At 38.7% G+C, this 19,063-nt stretch overlaps 1 pseudogene; it reads right to left on the bottom strand.

Annotated features, from left to right (window-relative positions):
- Nucleotides 1-10,792: 10,792 nt before the first annotated feature.
- On the bottom strand, nt 10,793-13,164 carry LOC102262981 (annotated as a pseudogene).
- Nucleotides 13,165-19,063: the final 5,899 nt, after the last annotated feature.

Below are 19,063 nucleotides of genomic sequence, written 5' to 3'. Positions count from 1 at the left end.
ATGCCATGCTAATCAGATTCCAGTCTCCAGGCAGAGTGACTGCTGCCTCCTGGTGCCTTGAGTTAACATTGACATTCTGTGTATCATTTTATGCCTAACTATGAACCAAAAAATACTGCTGCTTTTAGAAAAGAAACTGATATTTATTGAAGTCCTCATTGTGTTGGTGATCTGTGTGTGTTAGTAATTGTGTTGATGGATGATACAAAATTAATTACAAATCACAATTAATAATTCAAGTTTATACCTTTGTGTTATGCCAAAACATAGGTTTCTAAAAAATTTTAATTTTTCTTGGATCCAAGCATCTCTTTCTTTTACTTTGGTTATTTATAATGTTCAATGTAACTGGGTTTCCAAGAACTTAAAAGGTAGAAAAGGTTCTTCCATTTTGTTTCCTAGTACTGCCCTCTTCTGGAGGAGAATGGAGTGGCAGCTAAATAGATGGGTTTTCTCTTTTATTTTTTAAGGGAGGTTAGGAATACATTCAGTTTAATCTAATTATTTTACATATAGATAAACAGGTTTTTAAAAATAAAATTTTATCCTTCCTTTATTTTTCATATTCTGAAGAAAAGAAGGTACCTCTGCATTTTTCATATTATTCTCTCAAAATTATAACTTATTTAAATCATCCTATACTTCCAGCTTAAACTCCTATCACTGATTACTTTCTTCAATCACAGTCCCAGGATTAGGTTTGTATATTTTGTATCCCCAAATTCCATTGTCACCAATGAAAATTGTTGACTAAAAAAAATCATTGTCCATAAATTGAACTCAACTCTTAATATAAAATATTTTCTGAAATTATTATCTCACATCTGAATTATGATCTAAAAGATTGTATAGATAAATTGCATCTAGTATTTTTTTGTCTGATTCGTTAGGAGATTCTTTGAAACCTACTCACTTTGCCATTGATAGAAATATGATTTATTGAATTGTACCCTTAGCAATAGGAGTATGATTTTTCAACCTTTTTTTTTCTAGAATGGCAGTAGGAATGTGACTTACCTTTACCCCCTTCTCTATTTTCTAACTGTTAAATTCTTGGGAGACATTCTGAATGGCCAGTTTAGGTGAGGAGACTACCTATGGATTAATTAATAGTGTGGCCAGAGTACCTGATCTCTTAGCCCAAACATTGCTCCTGAAAACTCACATTCTCAGACCACCCCCTCCTCATAATACTAGTTATCAATTATTATATAATAAATAGCTACAAATATAGTGGTGTAAAGCAACATGCTTTCATACTGTCCAGTTTCAGTGGGTCAAGAGTCTCAGCACGGATTTGCTGGGTCCTCTGCTTCAGAGACTCCCAAGGCTGGACTGACAAAGGAGCTAAATCCAAGTGCAGAAACTGCTAGAATTCTGTTTCTTAAGGACTGTTGGATTGAAAGCCTCCGTTCCTATCCAGCTGTTGGCTACATGTTGCCACGTGACTCTATCCACAAGGCATTTTGCTTTATGGTAGTCCCATTTGTTTATTTTCCTCTTCATTTCCTTTGCCCTGGGAGATGTATCGGTAAACATATTGCTGTGAGCGATGTCTGAGATCTGTCTGCCTATGGTTTCTTCTAAGATTTTTATGGTTTTGTGACTTACATTTAAGTCATCTGTCCATTTTGAGCTTATTCTTGTGTGTGGTGTAAGTTGGTGGTCTAGTTTCATTTTTTTTGCATGTACCTGTTCAATTTTCCCAGCACCATTTTTTGAACTTTGAAATTCTTATCTTTTCTCCCACTTTTTCCCTGTTCTCTACCAATCTTAGTGTCTGAGGAATCCTAGGACATGCGTATGTTTGGAAACATTAAAAAAAAGTTTAAAAATGATGTCATTAAATTCCCACCATTAAAACCTCAATCATCCAAAGAATGTCTAACCTTAAGCAACATAATTTCACATTGTGACCACTAAGATGAACTAGATGTCAAAACGTACCCTTTGCTAGCGAACTGCACTGAATTGCTCTATAGGACTGTTAGCTGTATGCTGGTTGATTACTGAAAGCAGCCTTCTAAAGATGAATGTGTGGATTTAAAGAGGGAATAGAACTGGGTCTTGGAGTCCTTGGATCACTCTGGGGGAGTTAGAAGGGTCCTTGTACATTATATATACCAATCTCATTTGCTCATTTTTTAGTATTTTTTTTCTTTGTCATATGTCTTCTCACAGAACAGCCACAGAAGAAATGATCTCAGTTCTAAGAGAAGCTTCTCCTTGGTAATTGTTTTTTAGCTAATTTTATGGCACCTTAATTTTGTAATTGATCAGAATTCTTTTTTTTTTTCCTTTGTCAGAAGACACATTGGGAGTCATAGCCACAACTCAAACCTGCACATTCTCACTCCAAAGCCCAGGGTATTTCTTTCTTTTTTAAAATATATTTTTTTTATTGATTTCAGAGAGGAAGGGAGAGGGAGAGATAGAAACATCAATGATGAGAGAGAATCATTAATTGGCTGCCTCCTGTATGCCCCCCAATGGGGACCAAGCCCACAACCTAGGCATGTGCCCTTGACCGGAATCAAACTGGGACCCTTCAGTCCGCAGGCTGACGCTCTATCCACTGAGCCAAACCAGCCAGGGCAAGGGTTTTTATTGCATACAAAGTTTACATCGTATCCCCCTAAGTCCCTCTGACTTTACCTTACAGTTCATCTAAGCCATACACTATTCCTATATTATAACATTTTTCTATTTCAAGTTTAGAGTTCATCAAACTATGATAGTGATCTATTTAAGGTTCGGGAAGATTTGGTGCAACACGTCGTTTCTCTTATACATTTTCTTCACATTTTTCCTTTGTTACTTTGATGTGAAGAGTCTGATTTAGAAATTATGAATGGATTAAGTGGAAGAAAATGCCTCCCTCTCTTTTCCTCCCTCCCTTCTCCCTCCCTCCCTTTCTCCATTCTTTTCTCTCTTCCTTTGCCCTCCCAGCTTTTCTTCAATTTCTTCCTCCACCATCCATGATAAATGTGATATTTTGGGCATAACTATGTTGCAGGTAGAATACATACATTTTGAACAACAACAACAACAACAATAACAACAAAAAACACCCTCAGTTTCTATCAGAAAAATATATAAAGAAGTTGAGAAAAATACAAATACTTGTGGCCTTCCTTCCTTTTTTTATATAAATGTTTATGTCACTTGGGAATGTTTCGTAGCTGCTGCATGGTAGAGAAGCAGAAAAGAGAGAAAGGAAAGGAAAGGACAGAGAAGAATGACTTCATAATTAGCCTGAGGTTATAGTCTTTCTGAGTGTGAATTACATAGGGAGCAGTGTTTTCAGTCAAGTGAAAACTGACGTGGAAATGGATTAAGCTACACATTTTAGGTCTCTAAGGGACTTTGATTTTTTTACTTATACTATTTAAAGATGATCACTCTCTGGGTGAGCCAAGTTGAGGCCAAAAGAACAAGGCTCCACTGGCTCTCCTGAAAGGATTGCGATTTATTTCTCTGGAGTGGCCTAAGTTAGTACTGATTGATTCCAACAAATCATCCTGTTTTCCTTTAGAGATTAATGTGTTACAATATAACACCCACAGAAAACTAGAGGAATTAGTAATGATGGATTTTGAGAACCATCTTACCATAAAATAAATGGAAAACATGGGGCCTATTATATGTGTAGCTAGGCAGAGAATTGTGTGAGAATACCTAAAGGAATAATTTTGAGACCTAGGCCAGGGTGTTACAGAATGAAAGTATCTCCGTGTCACGTAGATTTATGAGACACCACTGGAGGAGTTACGTTTAGGATTAACAATCTCTGTTGTATAGCTTTCCATTTTTACTGTTGGGATTTTTATACACCAATGTCTTCCCATTTTAACACAATTCATTCACTTTACTGATTAATTCAGTAAATATTTATTGTGTGCTAAATAAATGCCAGCTGCTTAGGATAGAAAAATTTGTAAGTGTGGCATCCTGTTGCAAGAAATTTGCAGACCATTGAGACTATAAGTCTCTGAGAAAACTTGCTCCCCCTTTTAACTTCTCCCCCTTCCTATGAGAGAAATTGAGTAAAATAATAAATAAAGAATACTTAATGCTATTTTGGAAGTAAAAGAGATATCTGGAGTATAATTCACTCATTGATCATATTTAATTTTCTTTTTTCAAAATATATTTTTATTGATTTCAGTGAGGAAGGGAGAAGGAGAGAGAGATAGAGACATCAATGATGAGAGAGAATCATTGATCAGCTGCCTCCTGCATGCCCCACACTAGGGATTGAGACCGCAACCTGGGCATGTGCCCTGACCAGGAATCAAACCATGACCTCCTGGTTCATAGGTTGATGTCAGCCACTGAGCCACTCTGGCCAGGCATATTTAATTTTCTTAAAATCATCCAGTTCTGTACTTATATGTTGGAGCCAGATTCCTTCCATTTGCCCCTCGAGATCCACTCCCAACATCACATGGTTTCTTGATTTCCGGCTTCTTCAAGCTCAACTTGACCAATGGGATACCCCAGCAGAGCAGAGGAGACGGGAGAAGAAGGTCTTGATCTTTCCCCTCTTGGTGATCATCTTGAGATGTTGGTGTCCTTACTCTTCCCCAGGAAGATTTCTCTCTAAGACTCTCTGACTCTGGGCTCCATTGGCTGTTCTCTTTCCAGCTCCTGCATAGTGAAGCTCTGCTGTTTCTAAGAGCTGTAGTATTCCTGAGGTTCCCCTACACTCTGCCTGTGATTTTAAAAATAGTTCCTTTGTGAATGAGTGCTCTTAGATTTTTCTATTTTGAATGTGGGACTCTGAGTACTACAGTGTATATTTAGTCATCTTATTGTGTCATAATTATATCTGTTTCCTGCCTTGTCCTAAAAACACCACAAGAAAATGTATGTGTATATTTTTATTGTTTGTAAATACAATATTATAATCTTTAAATTATCTATAAATTAAATATTATAAACATGAAAATAATATTCCTTTGTAAGCCATTAATTACTCTCACCTATTTTCATATGCTATATAATGATTATAGGTATGAACAACAGAAAATACAGAGCTCACATACAAAATGAGATGGATAAAATTATGCCCTAAAGAGAAATAATGTACTCTTTGGCCTTTCTTTGGTATTTCTTTTTCTTGATTTACTTGCCTTTCTATCCCTCCAAACAGAAATGAAACAATAGTACTTTTGTTTCTTATTTCAATATTATTATGGTCTTCTCTGACTTTTAATGGAGCATGTGTAGTTTCAGTCTGACAAATCTGGCAAGATTTCTTAAAAGAAACAGAAGTAACACTGACCAACAGGTGTTTTACTATTCTCATAGGCCCTATGAAATGACTGAGTTAAAAGTTCAAATAAAATTTAGCAAACTTGCTTCAGTCAAAGGAACATTTTTGTTAAGATGGCTCAACTAATATTTCTGAAAATGAAGTATAAGTCATAGTAGATTAAATGAATTTTTAATTCTCATGTATTACAAATGTTTAATAAATTTATATTTATTCAATGGAATATATTTTACAATCTGATTAGAGTTTATAGTTAACAGAATTAGAATATATTCTGGTTTTCTCAAAATACTAATATGAGCTTTCAATTTTATAAAATTTAAATTAATGTGACTAAGATTTCTCTTGGCCCCAAAGTTATAGAACATCAAAGTTATATAATCAAAGGTTCTTAAACTATAGAATATACAGCCTCCAATCCTTAGGTAGCCCACAGGGATTCACAAAGCCTAGGATATTATATGGAAAATATCCATTTTTGTTACATATTTGTATTTTCCTGGGAAAACTTCATAAGAATTCAAAGGAGATTTAGAGCCACTATTTTAAATTTTATTGACATGGGAGATTTTGCTAATGTCAAAAATATTAAGGAACCTTACGTATAGGGCCACTTTTTACAGGGGATAGGCATGTGAGTAGTTTTGATCAATAAAATGAGGGGAGCATCATGTGTGCCATATCTGAGCAGAAGCTATAAAACATTTCCAGTTTCAGCACTTTCTCATTTACTTCTGCCCTCAAACAAGATACATCTTGGATGGAGGGGGCTCTATCAGCCTGAGTCCTTTGACAGAGCAATATGTGGACTTTTGAGGTTTCTTTGTTTCTGCAGCAAATATTACCCTAAGCTGACTGATAAATAGCATGATCAATGGTCAATGTTCACATTCTTTCCAGAGTGGACTAAATCAAAATGTCTGTGTCTGGTTAAATAATAAATCAGTTCAGCCCTAACAGGTCTGGCTCAGTGGATAGAGCGTCGGCCTGCGGACTGAAGGGTCCCAGGTTCGATTCCAGTCAAGGGCATGTACCTTGGTTGCAGGCACATCCCCAGTAGAGGGTGTGCAGGAAGCAGCTGATTGATGTTTCTCTCTCATTGATGTTTCTAACTCTCTATCCCTCTCCCTTCCTCTCTGTAAAAAATCAATAAAATATATTTAAAAAATAATAAATCAGTTCAATTTGCATTTGCTACTTCCCATTCTATTCCACGGGGCCTGGCATGTCATCATCTACAATTACCTCAGCATAAGGATTTCCCACTTTCAAGAATTGTTCATGAACACTTTCTTGTTAAAATCAGTTCATGAACTTTGCTTCCAGCTTAGGAGTAACAAGAAGCATAATTGCTCTCCCTGCCGAAGCAATAGCAAGAAAAATACAGTCAAAATAAAGGAAAGGGTTCTCAAGATCCTGGATATTAGGCAACAAAAACAGTAGTCTCTGAGAAACAACAGATGAGGTGAGTCCAATTTGATAAAAATCTTTCAATTGATTTATTAAACTATTATTTGAAGTTGTAAATTAGTTTAAATGACAAAATAGTAAGTTTAAACCCCCAAACATTTTTTACTTTAATATTGAATGTATTCTTATTGCTTGGCTAGCCTCATCAACAGAAACGAGGAAGTCATTTAAATATATGTTGGTTCAATATTAAAGTAACTGAAGTCTTTATGCAGCCAAACAATTTGCAGTTAGTTGAACTAGAGAAAAATTACATTCAATGGCAATTGAACAGCTTCTGAGTGTGTGATCTTAAAGGATTCTAACTCGAAACCCCCTCATCTGAAATAGGTTCCACATGAGCTGGCTTACAAAATCCAGCTAGTTTCTTGTTGCTATGAGCATTGCATTTGGAAACTCACATTTTCTCCTAGTATTAAATTATAACAATCTTGCTATTCAAAGTATAAGAATAGTGGAAACTCTTTCATTGAAATTAAAGGTTTTATTATTCTTGGATTATATTAGGAAATGATACTCATAGTTTTCTACAAGGATATATTTAAGAGTATTTTTTGGAGCCTCTATATGATACTCATAACATTGAGCCTTATGAATTTTCAAAACCCCATGAACTGATGCTATTCCCCAAACCCTCACCCCTCAAACTCCCCCCACACTTTGAGATACGGAAATTGAGTCTCAGAGGAGTTAAGGCATTTGCCCTGAATCTCACAGCTGTAAAGCAGCACTGGGGTTTTGAAGCTGCGAGGAAGGTCCTGACTCAGGGTTATCGTTTTGCATTTGGTTAGACCCAAGGCTGCCTTTCCTTGTGGCCAAAAGATACAATTATGAACAAAAAGTTTCCTTGTTCTGTAGCATCTTCCTTTCTTTCTTTTTTAGGGGAATTATTAGTTGGTATTTTAAATTAGGACATCACAGAAGTAGAAAAGATATGTTATGACTATGCAAAGTTGCTCTCAAAAATGAAAATTATGTGTATATAAGTTTTAAAAAGTAGGTTGCAAAATTATTTTAAAATGTTGAGCTTTCTTTTGGAATAGGAAGATCTGTATAATGCAAGAGAGAAATGTGTACAGAGCAAGAGAGAAATAGGGAACAACACTACGTTCTATTTCCAGAGTTGCCTTCGTCTCTCTAAGGCTTGGAGCAAGGTGCTTAATTTAGTTATGCCTTTGTTTCTGCATTTTTAAAATGTTGATTTTGGAAATCCCTCCCAATCAGAAAATTCTCTAATGTTATGAAATGACCTAAGGTAGCTTTGCAAACGAATGAACAATAACTATCAACAATGTCAAATGTTACACACCTTTTGAACAATTATCACATGATAGTGATATGTGAGATCAACAAAATGAGAAATTTACAGTTTTCACTTTAAATTAGAACTCTTCCTTACCCCTAAATGAAATTTTTCAGAGCTAATAAATTCTATATACTGTAATATATGAAAATGCTATAGTAGATAAATTCAATTTTAAACATTTTGCTTTTTGTTAAGAACAGATACTTATATGTACATTCACAGACAATAAACATTAGTTAGAAATATTAGTCAGACACAGAACTTTTCTGTATGCATTTATATTCATTTTTATCTAAAAGATAACAAAGAGAGGTATCCACATGTCCACCTGTATTAGCCAACCTAAAGTTCAGCTGGGTGCTGGGAATGGGTCAGGATTCGCTTCTCTGCTTTCTCTGGTCTTGACTCAAGAGTTTTAGCATCTCATTCAGATTCCAAGAAGCCATGTAAGTTATGGAGTTGCAACTAAAATCTCAATATAAAGCCAAGTCTCTTGGAAGGTTAGCAGACATTTACCCACTGGGGAAGGAAGGTGAGGAAGAAGTCCCTCTATATTAGCCTGGACTCCAAGGGATCTACTTTTTTTTTCTTTAATATTTCCTTTTGAGTGTCAGAATACTTCCTCCTGACTTTATCACTTATTTTTATTAGTTTCTTATTTCAGAAGATGAGAAGTGCTATGGAAGGAGAGTGGACAGAAATTGGTAAGGTGAATACTAGTAAGGTAAGAAGATTCCATTTCGTCTTGTACTGTCTGAATGATCTTAGCCAAGGCAAGTTACTCAATTTCCTCTTCTATAAATAGAATAATAATACTACTTCATAGATTTGCTTTGGGGATTAATTAACATATGTAAAGTACTTAGAACAGTGCCTGGTATAATGTAAATGTTAGCTACAAATATTAACACACTATGTACTTTATAAACATCTACACTAATAAAAGACAAAGATGCTAATTGACCATACCTTCGCTATGCCCACCAGCCAATCAGAAGAGTATGCAAATTACCCAACAAAGGTGGCAGTTAATTTGCATACACAGGAGCCCAGCGAAGACTGAAGACAGTGTAGAAGGAAGCCAAGCACTGCAGAAGGGAGCCAAGCGGTGGAGAAGGGAACGGGTCGGAGGTAGCAGAGACGGGAGCGGAGCTGAGGCAGTGGACATGGGAGGGAGCGAAGTGGCAGAGAAGGGAGGGAGTGAGGCTGTGGACACGGGAGGGAGGCAAAGCAGAGGACACGGGAGGGAGCCAAGGTGGCAGGGAAGGGAGGGAGCCAAGGCTTCAGGGAAGAGAGGGAGCCGAGGCCGCAGACATGGAGGGAGCCTTGGCGGGGAAGGGAGGGAGTCGAGGTGGTGGAGATGAGGCAGCGGAAACAGGAGGGAGCCGAGGCCGCGGACATGGAGGGAGCCGAGGCGGCAGGGAAGGGAGGGAGCCAAGGCAGCAGGGAAGGGAGGGAGTGAAGCGAAGAACACGGGAGGAAGCGAGGCAGTGGAAAAGGAAGGAAGTGAGGCAGTGGTGAAGGGAGGGAGCGAGGCAGCGGAGAAGGGAGCGAAGCCCGCCTTGGTGGGCTTTGCTCCCTTCTCTGCTTCACTCCAGTCTCAGGAAGCCCTATTCTTGCAGGAATCTTCCTGCAACGGGTCTCTAGTTTATAAATAAACCCCACTTGGTCACAGTGTGTGATCTTTTTAATGTATTGCTGGATTCGGTTTGCTAATTTTTTTTAAGCCTTTTGCATCTGTGTTCTTCAGGGAAGATAATATATTGAAAATATTTTAAAATGTACTACTGCTATAAAGCATTTTTTGCTCTTAGAAATAGTGTTTTGCCTTTGCTTTTTCATGTTTTGCTGTGGTGAAGAGTGTCTTTGTGCTGGCATTAGTAAATATCTTAAGGCACAATGTACCCTAGGATAAGGATCTAAAGTCATATTGCATTATTCTTCTTGTGTGGTAAACATAATTTATAACAGCTTCTTAGCACATAACATTAGGTCATCATTATTTTGTCTTTTAATGTGGCTGTCAGTTCATACTAAGAATAGAACTGTAAGCTTCTTTATTTCTTATCCTCTTGGGTTTGCATAAAGATTATATATTTTGAAGATTTTTTTGCAGGAATAATTTAAAATCACATGTCAATTTTATTAGATTTATTATCATGAATTTATCTGAAATCCACTCATGAGATCATAACTAAACTGAATAATTTTGTTCCATTTTGTTGTTAATTGTTAATCCTCATCGAAGGATATTTTTTTCCATTGAATTTCAGAGAGAGTAGAAGGGAGAGGGGGAGACAGAGAGAAAGAAATATCGATGTGAGAGAGACACATGGATTGGTTGCCTCCCGCATATGCCCCAACTAGGCCAGGGATCAGCCTCCAACCGAAGTATGTGCCCTTGACTCGAATCAAATCCATGATCCTTCTGTCTTCTGACCAATACTCTATCCACATTAAGGCTTGTTCCTTCTTTATTGCCCACATATTTCCAGTGCCAGATGCCCGAGGACATTTTATATCATTTCCTTGTATTTTGAATCTTTGTGCCTCTATGCTGGCTGAGCTGTAGCAGTTGGATAGTTCCTGGACACCTTTTGTACACTGAGATAGTGAACAAATACGTAACTATACATGAGAGGGACTGCAAGCTTCATAAATATATCCCACCAAACCAAACCAAAGGGATCCCCAACTGCAACTCTCATAGCCAGATCACCAAAATGTCCATGGCCCCTTCAACATGACCTCGTGTAAGGAGAAGTATGATGGAGAAGAAGTCCATATGGAAAGGTCTTAACAGGTCTCACAGCTAAATTATTGAAAACATATCACCATGTCAAACATTGCTAGAGTTCGTTCAAAGGCCTTGAAACAGGCCCTGGCACATAGAAGAACCTGAAGTTAAAGCTTTTCTAGAGTTAAATATATTTCTGGGTGGAAGTCTATAAATAACAGAATTTGATAAGTCCAGGTCCAAAATCCAGATTAACTTGAATTGCTCCTGAGTGCATTTCCTGAATATCAAGGCCCCTGGCAGTTTAATTTGCTTTTCAGGAATGATACCAATCCTAGCAGATACTTAACAGTTAGTTATTTGTTTATTAGTTTAGTTCACCCTGTTCTTGATCTTAAAAGGTTTATTATAATAAAGCCAAGCAATTGTACATTTTATTATTAACTAGAGGCCCAGTGCACGAAATTCATGCACCTGTGGGGCCCTGCCCCCGAACTCCCCAATATTCATGCATTTATGTATATGTGTATATGTATGCATATTTTGTTTCTTTTGTTAATCCTCACCTGAGGACATTTTTCATCGACTTTTAGAGTAGAAGGGAAGGCAAGAGACAGAGAGAAACATGGATGTGAGAAAGGCACATCAATTGATTGGCTCCTGCACATGCCCTGACCGGATTGGGTCAAAACAGCACCCCAACAGGGCCGACTGCTGGCGGCCGGCGGGGGGCTCAGTGTTGAGCGTATGGCGCTTTTCTGTTTCTGCTTCCACTTCTGGTAGAGGTCCCGCTTGTAGGAGCTGCTGATGTAGTGACCACTCTCTGTCTTGATCTTCTTGTCCTCCTGTCCTGTCCCACAAACCGCTTCTTCCGGTCCCACTTGAGCTGCTGCCGGCCCCTGGTTAGAATCTGGGCCTCGTCGCCCATCAGGTCCAGGACAGCGCCAGCCACTTGCTGCTCAAAGGCGACCCGTCCCCACCAATGCTCAGGCCCTGCTCACTGTCAAAGTCCTTGGGCCGATAGGGGACATAGAAATCCTGGTCCAGTGGCCGGGCCTCCTCCTTCCTCCTCTTGGCTCCCCGCTCAGGTCCTGGCTGTTGTTTCAGGCCCATGGCCGCTGTGAAGACGTCCTCCATGCTTGCCCCCTCCTCCGCCTCCTCCTCCTCTGTCCCAGGCCACTCCGCCTGCCACCCTGGGCAGCCCCTGCTACCCTGCTCGAAGCTGGCGATGGCCTTGCAGCTTGGCCCGCATCACCTGGCTGCTCAGGGTCCAACTGGAGGCGTTGATCTCAAAAATGGTCGCTAGCGAGCTGTACTGCTTGATGCTGTCCACCAGCCTCAGCCGCTGCAGCGCGGGTGCAGGCCCAGCCCCGCGAGGTCCAGCTCCTTGGCCCGCTTGATGGAATCTGGCGAGGACGCCGGCAGCCAGCGCACATACTGCTGCTGGGCGTTGTCGGCCACGCGGCCCAGGCCCCACGGCTGCAGCGATGCCTCCAGGGTGCTCCTCAGGCCGCAGTCCTTGTCGCTGTCCACCACGCTCTGTGGCACCCGGCCCAGCAAGCCTTCCACGCCCACTGCACCTGAGGGCTCCTCGTGGGGGCGAGCGAGGGTGAGGTCGCGGCCCAGGAACAGGTCCAGGTCCAGCAGCTAGGGGACCTCATTTGGGGCCACCAAGGAGTAGGCTGTGCCACTTCGGCCAGCCTGGCTACACCCATGTGATGCAGGAAGAGCTTGCCCTTGGCTGGGAAGCTAAAGTGGTTTTTTTTGTTTGTTTTTTTAAAATATATTTTATTGATTTTTTGCAGAGAGGAAGGGAGAGGGATAGAGAGTTTGAAACATCGATGAGAGAGAAACATCGATCAGCTGCCTCCTGCACACCCCCTACTGGGGATGTGCCCGCAACCAATGTACATGCCCTTGACCGGAATGGAACCTGGGACCTTTCAGTCTGCAGGCCGACGCTCTATCCATTGAGCCAAACTGGTTAGGGCGATGGGAAGCTGAAGTTGATGACGTTGTCCAGCAGAGGGATGTCCAGTCCCCGGGCCACCAGGTCACTCACGATGAGGTGGAGCACTTGCCGTGGGTGAACTTGGCCAGGTTGATCTCGTGGGCCATCTGGTCCAGGGCACTGTAGATGTGGGCGCAGCTCACCGGCTGGAGCAGCCTCGGCCCCACAGAGACCAAGTGTGTGTGTGGGGGGCGGGGGGAGGGCAGCCGCTCAACACCTGGGGGGAGGCAATGGGGGCGGTCTGGTTGGGGAAGGGCTGATCCGGGGATCTGGTCCGTTGGCTGCCACAGTGCATTATAGCCACCAGTAGTTCCGCTGTTGGGTGGTTTGCATATTAGCCTTTTATTATATAGGATTAGCATATTCTGTTACAACAGTGAAAGGAGAATTTGTGATTTTGGACTGCCAGAGTAGACATTTATTTTAGAGTTTTTCCCATTTGTACACTGAAATTTGTATTAAGCATTAGAAGATCTTCGTGATTTCCTGCAGAATCAGTTTCTTAATACTGAGCCATGAATATCAGCGTGTATTTCTGTGTTTAACTGTCGATTGAGCAGTATTGTTAAGATGTTTTACAAAGAATTTAAAAACAACATTTAAGACGTTTCTTTTATTGCTATTGTGCTATGGACCTTGAATTTGGAACGTGTTTGTCTTTAAAAAATAACAACACTTAACGTTTATTCTCCAAATCTTATTTGAAATTAGAGTTTATTAAAAGTTTCAAATCTTTGAGAAAGTCATAAAAGATATAATAAAACTTATGAAACTGTGTTAGGGATCAATTAAATCTGTTTATATCTAATATTATTTCCAATTATTTCTTTTTGCAGAAAATATCTGCTGTTGAGCAGATGTTGTACTGTCATTGGCCTCTGTCATTTAATAATCGCTTGCTCCGAAAGAAGTTAAATCTCTTACAGAAAAACAAGGCTGCCTTAATTTTCTTAAAATGAATTCTCCACTCTCTGGAAGTGATGAGTTCAGTCCATGTATTTGAGCAGTCATCCATACTGAGTGATTATGTATATGTGATATAGCAGAAATATCTTTATTACCCAAGATCTAAAGAAACATTTGGGAATGAGAGATATCTGATACTTGTATAATTTCATTGGGTGTCCTTTCATGAAAATAATTGACATACCTCATATTTATTTTGATGAATCAAGACTCTTAAATGGTGTTTAAAAAATAGTGAAAGGACAACTGTTAGAATCTAGTGAGAAAATAGTTCTTATTTCTTTCTTGAGTAAATCGTAGGTCAGTGTTACAACAGAACCTTCTGGGACTTAGGAGGGAGTCATTAATCCTTCAGACTAGGATGTCATCATGTTTAGAGAACACCTCATGTGCATGAAACCATTTTAAATTTCTCTGATTATAAAAGAATTTCAGAGATTTTTGTTCACTATGTGAGTAAGTAGTAACTTAATGATGACACTCCTGGGAGTCCATTTGAATTCACTCATCACTCAACAAGTTCCAAAGAACCTTTATAGTCTTGTTTGATCAATCCTAAAAGGTCAAAGTCAATCACATTCAGCTTAATACATCATGTGAACTGTGTATAGGAATCAATTCCATAGAGCAAGCCTCCTCAAAAGACTTACCTTAAGCCCATACATACCAAGGAGGTTGTTACCACTGTTGACATGGTAGTGAATAGTTAAAACAGAAAAGCTGGCTATTTGAGTAGACATTTTATTTTTCATATCACCAAAAGTCAGATGCTTTGTTTTCTCATGGGAAATGGCTTTAGAAACATCTCTCCCCTGGGAATGACTTTGGAATTCACACACCAAGGTTAATACAGAATGTCTTGGACAGTATTGGGGTTATTTTTAACACATGACAGACGTTCATGCGGTGGGAATTCTAAAATGCGAACGATTAATTCTCTCAGCAATCATATCTTAAATAATAAAAATAGGTAATGTCCATTCCTTCCATTTACTCTTGTGTTTTCATAAATCTAAAAATGCATTTCTACCTTGGGAAATAAAAATTCATCAGCAGCATTTATGAAAATAAATAAATTTGATGCAGTAATGTTTGATTTGAGCAAATTAAATGGAATTAGATCTTGGTGTAGAAAAATAAGTTCCCTTCTTTTCTCACTATCCAATTCCCAAATCTGTAAGAGTAGAAAGAAAGGAATTAAATACTTAAAAGGTGTTCTGCAAATGCCAAGATACCAAAAAAATCCAATATTCACTCTTTTAAAACAGCAAATTTGTTACTTATTTTCTGGTTTAAAAGGCAACACATGTTTATGGTAGACAATTTAGAAAATATAGTAAAAGACAAAGAAGAAACAAAAACATCTCATTTAAACCACCAGTCAGAGAAAACTACTTTTAACATATTAATGTATAATTTTGCAGATATTTGTGTATGCAGGCATATGAAAATGTTGTTTTTTGCAGACATTTGTGTGTGCATGCATCTGAGAATGTTGGTGTTTAAAAACATTGATTTGTATTCTTTTTAATATTTTTTTTTCATTTAATTCCAGGAGATCAGGAATCCTGGTCTGTTTTGCTCACTGATGTAGCCCAGTGGCTGGCACATGGTAAGTTATCAATAATTATTTGTAGAACTTTCCCGTGCAGTATGACTTTTATTCACATGTCAGTAAATATTCTTTGAGCCCTACTGGTGTGGCTCAGCCATTGAGCATTGACCCAGAAACCAAAAGGTTGTTGGTTTGATTCCTGGTCAGGGCATAAGGTGGGCTTGTGCGCTTGGTCCCCAATAGGGGGAGTGCAGGAGGCAGCTAATGGATGATGTTCCTCATCGATGTTTCTATCTCTATATCCCTCCTCTTTCCTCTCTCTCTCTCTAAAAATTAATAAAAGCATATTTAAAAATATTATTTGAAAACATGATGTTTAGTCCATTGAACAGTATGTTGTAATCTATGTAACAAACATACTATTGCTGGGAATTAAGATTATTTCAAACTTTTTTTGCATAAAATTACCAAAACATCTCTGTGCACAATTCCTTTTTTGTATAACTTTGATTACTGGAAATAAATTAAAAAGCTAAAATTGTTTGAAATTTCCTATCTTAAAAAGGCTTCTATGGAAGTTTAATTTATCCCTCTCCTTCTTGGAAATAGTAATCTCCACTTCCTTCGATGGACCTCCTCTCTGATACTCTCATCCAGACGGTTTTAGAGGGATTAGCACCATCCATGAAACCATTTCCCAAGACAAAGTGAATGGTTCAGAGATGGACCCATAACTTAACTCAGGCCATTAAGGTGAGAAATACTTACTTTTTCAGAATGAGTGGGGAAATTATTCTCTTCACTTTTTGATGGAAAGGAGGAAGGCTACTGACCGCCATGGGAACAGCTGGCAGTCTTGTGCTATAAGGGGAGTAAATTTTAGGTACCATGAACACCATAGAAAGCAGAGAGGAGAGACAGAAATAACCTGGATTGTTATACACTAGAACCAAACCTCACTTGAAGCTTGACCTAACTTTGAATTTTTCAGATTTCAGAGCTAAAAGGTTGCCTCTTTTCCTAGTGTGAGGTAAGTTTCTATTACCAGTAATATAAATATCCTGATATGATAAATATCCTTCGCAGCGTGCAAAAGGATAATTTTCCAAAATCTACTCAACATTGGTTATCATTATAAATTGGCTGATACCAGTAAGTACATTATATCTCATTTCTGTTTCTTTGATTGTTAGTCAAGTTGAACATTGGCAAATGATCATCTACACAATTTTTCTTCTTTTATGGTTCTAATTCCTGGTGGGGTGTTTCAACTACTTGGGTTCCATGAGATGTAGCAGTATCCTCTTGTTTGTTTTTATATAACCTTTATTTTGGAATAATTTTAGATCTGCACAAAAGTTGCAAAGACTTTGCAGAGATTTCCTCTATGCCCTTCACTCTCCTTCCCCTAACTTCAACATCCCACATTACAAGGGTGTGTTTGTCAGCCTAAGAAATAAACATTGGTACAGTACTATTAAACTAAACTACAGGCTCTTTTTGGGTTTCAACAGTTTTTCCATAATTGTCCTTTTTCTGTTCCAGGATCCAATCAAAGTTATATTTAAAACAATTTTCCTTGTTCTTGAATTCCTTTCTAAAATAGTCACATTATTCAACTCATTTTCACTTGCCTAAATCAATCATAATTTACAAAGTGCTAACTTATTCTTAACATTAAGAAAATTTGAGAAAGAACTCCATGTGGGAATACTTCCATTAGTTTTGTTTTAACTGTTATTCTCCTAAGCAAGTATCCAGAATAATTCATAGACTATTGACGCGGTAAGTGAGCTAATTCTATGTTGCAGGTACAAGATGGATAATCTCTGAAGTCTCCTCCAAACTTGCACTCACTTTGGAATGAGAAGGACTGAACTTCAAATACTAGAACATATATCAGCTGTGTATGATGCTGGGTAAGTCACCTAAAAATTGTCTTGCTGTCCCTTGATTGTAAACTATCGCTGTGTTAGGGAGGTGTGTGTATGTGTCAGGAAAAAAATTGCATGCTTTTGGCGTTTGGGTTTTTGGTCAGCTTAGAGACTTTCTTAGGTAGTGTTCCAAAAATATAATTAGAATAATGCAGTTCTTTCATTAGCATTTATTTTAAGTGGCAGTCATAACTGAATATAAAATATATTATGGATGTTATTTATTTCTTTTCTGGATAATGTTGTTTATGTTGCTTCTTAAAATTTTAATATATATATAACTGAATTTAATTCCTCACTAGTTAATTACTTACTTATATCCTTCATGATTCCAACAGAGGTTTAATGCTGGTTCCTGCTGCTGTAATCTTACTCAAGTGTACCCATTGCACACACACACACATACACACACATACACACACATGTGTATGTGTGCATACTAGTATATGAAAGAGTTTATGATTTTTAATAGAAAATCAGTTTGGAAATTACTGGTTATAGGTAGAGTTGAGAGTTGTAGGTAATGGCTTCTGATAACAGTACATCTTTAATATACAGGGTGTCCCAAAAATATATATACACACTTTGAATAATTATATGTTTATTAAAATGCATTTCATTTTCAAAATTGAGCTATCAGCTGTTAGGGAAGTAATAGTGTTTGAGATAGCTTAAGATGTTGGTCTCAAGACTTCTTTATCTCATAAGGTGGGATAGCATATGCCAATGCAAGACCAATTTTCTAATTACTCTAGGTACCATCATCCCATACTATAGTTCATAGGGTGGTGATTAATCAAGTCAAAGGACCAATCTGGTATTTGCCATCATCTTCCCGTACCCCTTCCTCCCTCTGACTGCTATGCAGTGGGCATCCATTGGCTATCAGATCCTGTGCAAGGCATTGATAATATCAGGTGAGAAAAAAATGGTAATATTTTCTGCCTTCGTGTAGCTTACAGATAGTAGGGGGAAGTCAGCATGAATCAAGGAATCACATGTGCACCTGATCATAAGACTATGAAGAAGCCATTCAAGCTTCTCTAAGAGTAAAGCTTCCCTACGATTTGACTTCCTGAGAGGCAGGGTGTGGCCAGGGGTGGCAGATGGTCTCCCTGAGGAAGCTGACATTTGCAGGAGACCAGAAGTATGAATGGGAGGTATTATGTAAATGAGATGTGGAAAGGAGTAAGGTGGTCATCGAGGGGAGTGGGGAGTGTTGTGTAGAAATTCCAGGCAGATAGTAGCTCTGAGGAGTGAAGGAGGCATGGTCTAGGTCTAGGATCTTATAGTGAGCCAGTGGATGCAGGTAGCGAGAGGAAGAGAGGGAGGTAAAGGAAGCTTTCTTTGGAGAAGAACCTGAGAAGTATGGAAAAGTAGATGAGAGACAGCTTTGGGCGTTGATGCTGAGGAAGTAGGGGTGGAAACATGTGTGGGTGTAGTGGGGGTTGACCATGGGAACTCTACTTTTCAGTTTTGCCTAAGATCAGCCTTGCCCTTACATTTATGAGATTTTGTACTGAAAAATTTATATATCCTCCTAAAACACATAACCTCAGTCTAGTCATGGGGAAAACATCAGAAAAACCCAAATTGGGTGACATTCTGAAACATAACTGACAAATATTACAACTGTCCAAGTCATAAAAAACAAGGCCAGTCTGAGAAAGTGTCAGAGCCAAGAGGAGCTTAAGGAGACATAACAAATGAATGTAATGCGGTACACTGGATGGGATCCTGGGACAGAAAAATGACATGATATGAGGCCAATTATCACACAGCCTGGGGCTAATGATTTACTGTTTG

Source organism: Myotis brandtii, unplaced genomic scaffold (assembly GCF_000412655.1).
Source record: "Myotis brandtii unplaced genomic scaffold, ASM41265v1 scaffold176, whole genome shotgun sequence".
Lineage (NCBI taxonomy): Eukaryota > Metazoa > Chordata > Mammalia > Chiroptera > Vespertilionidae > Myotis > Myotis brandtii.
Note: the sequence above shows the minus strand (reverse complement) of the source record. Positions and strands in the feature narration are given on the sequence as shown.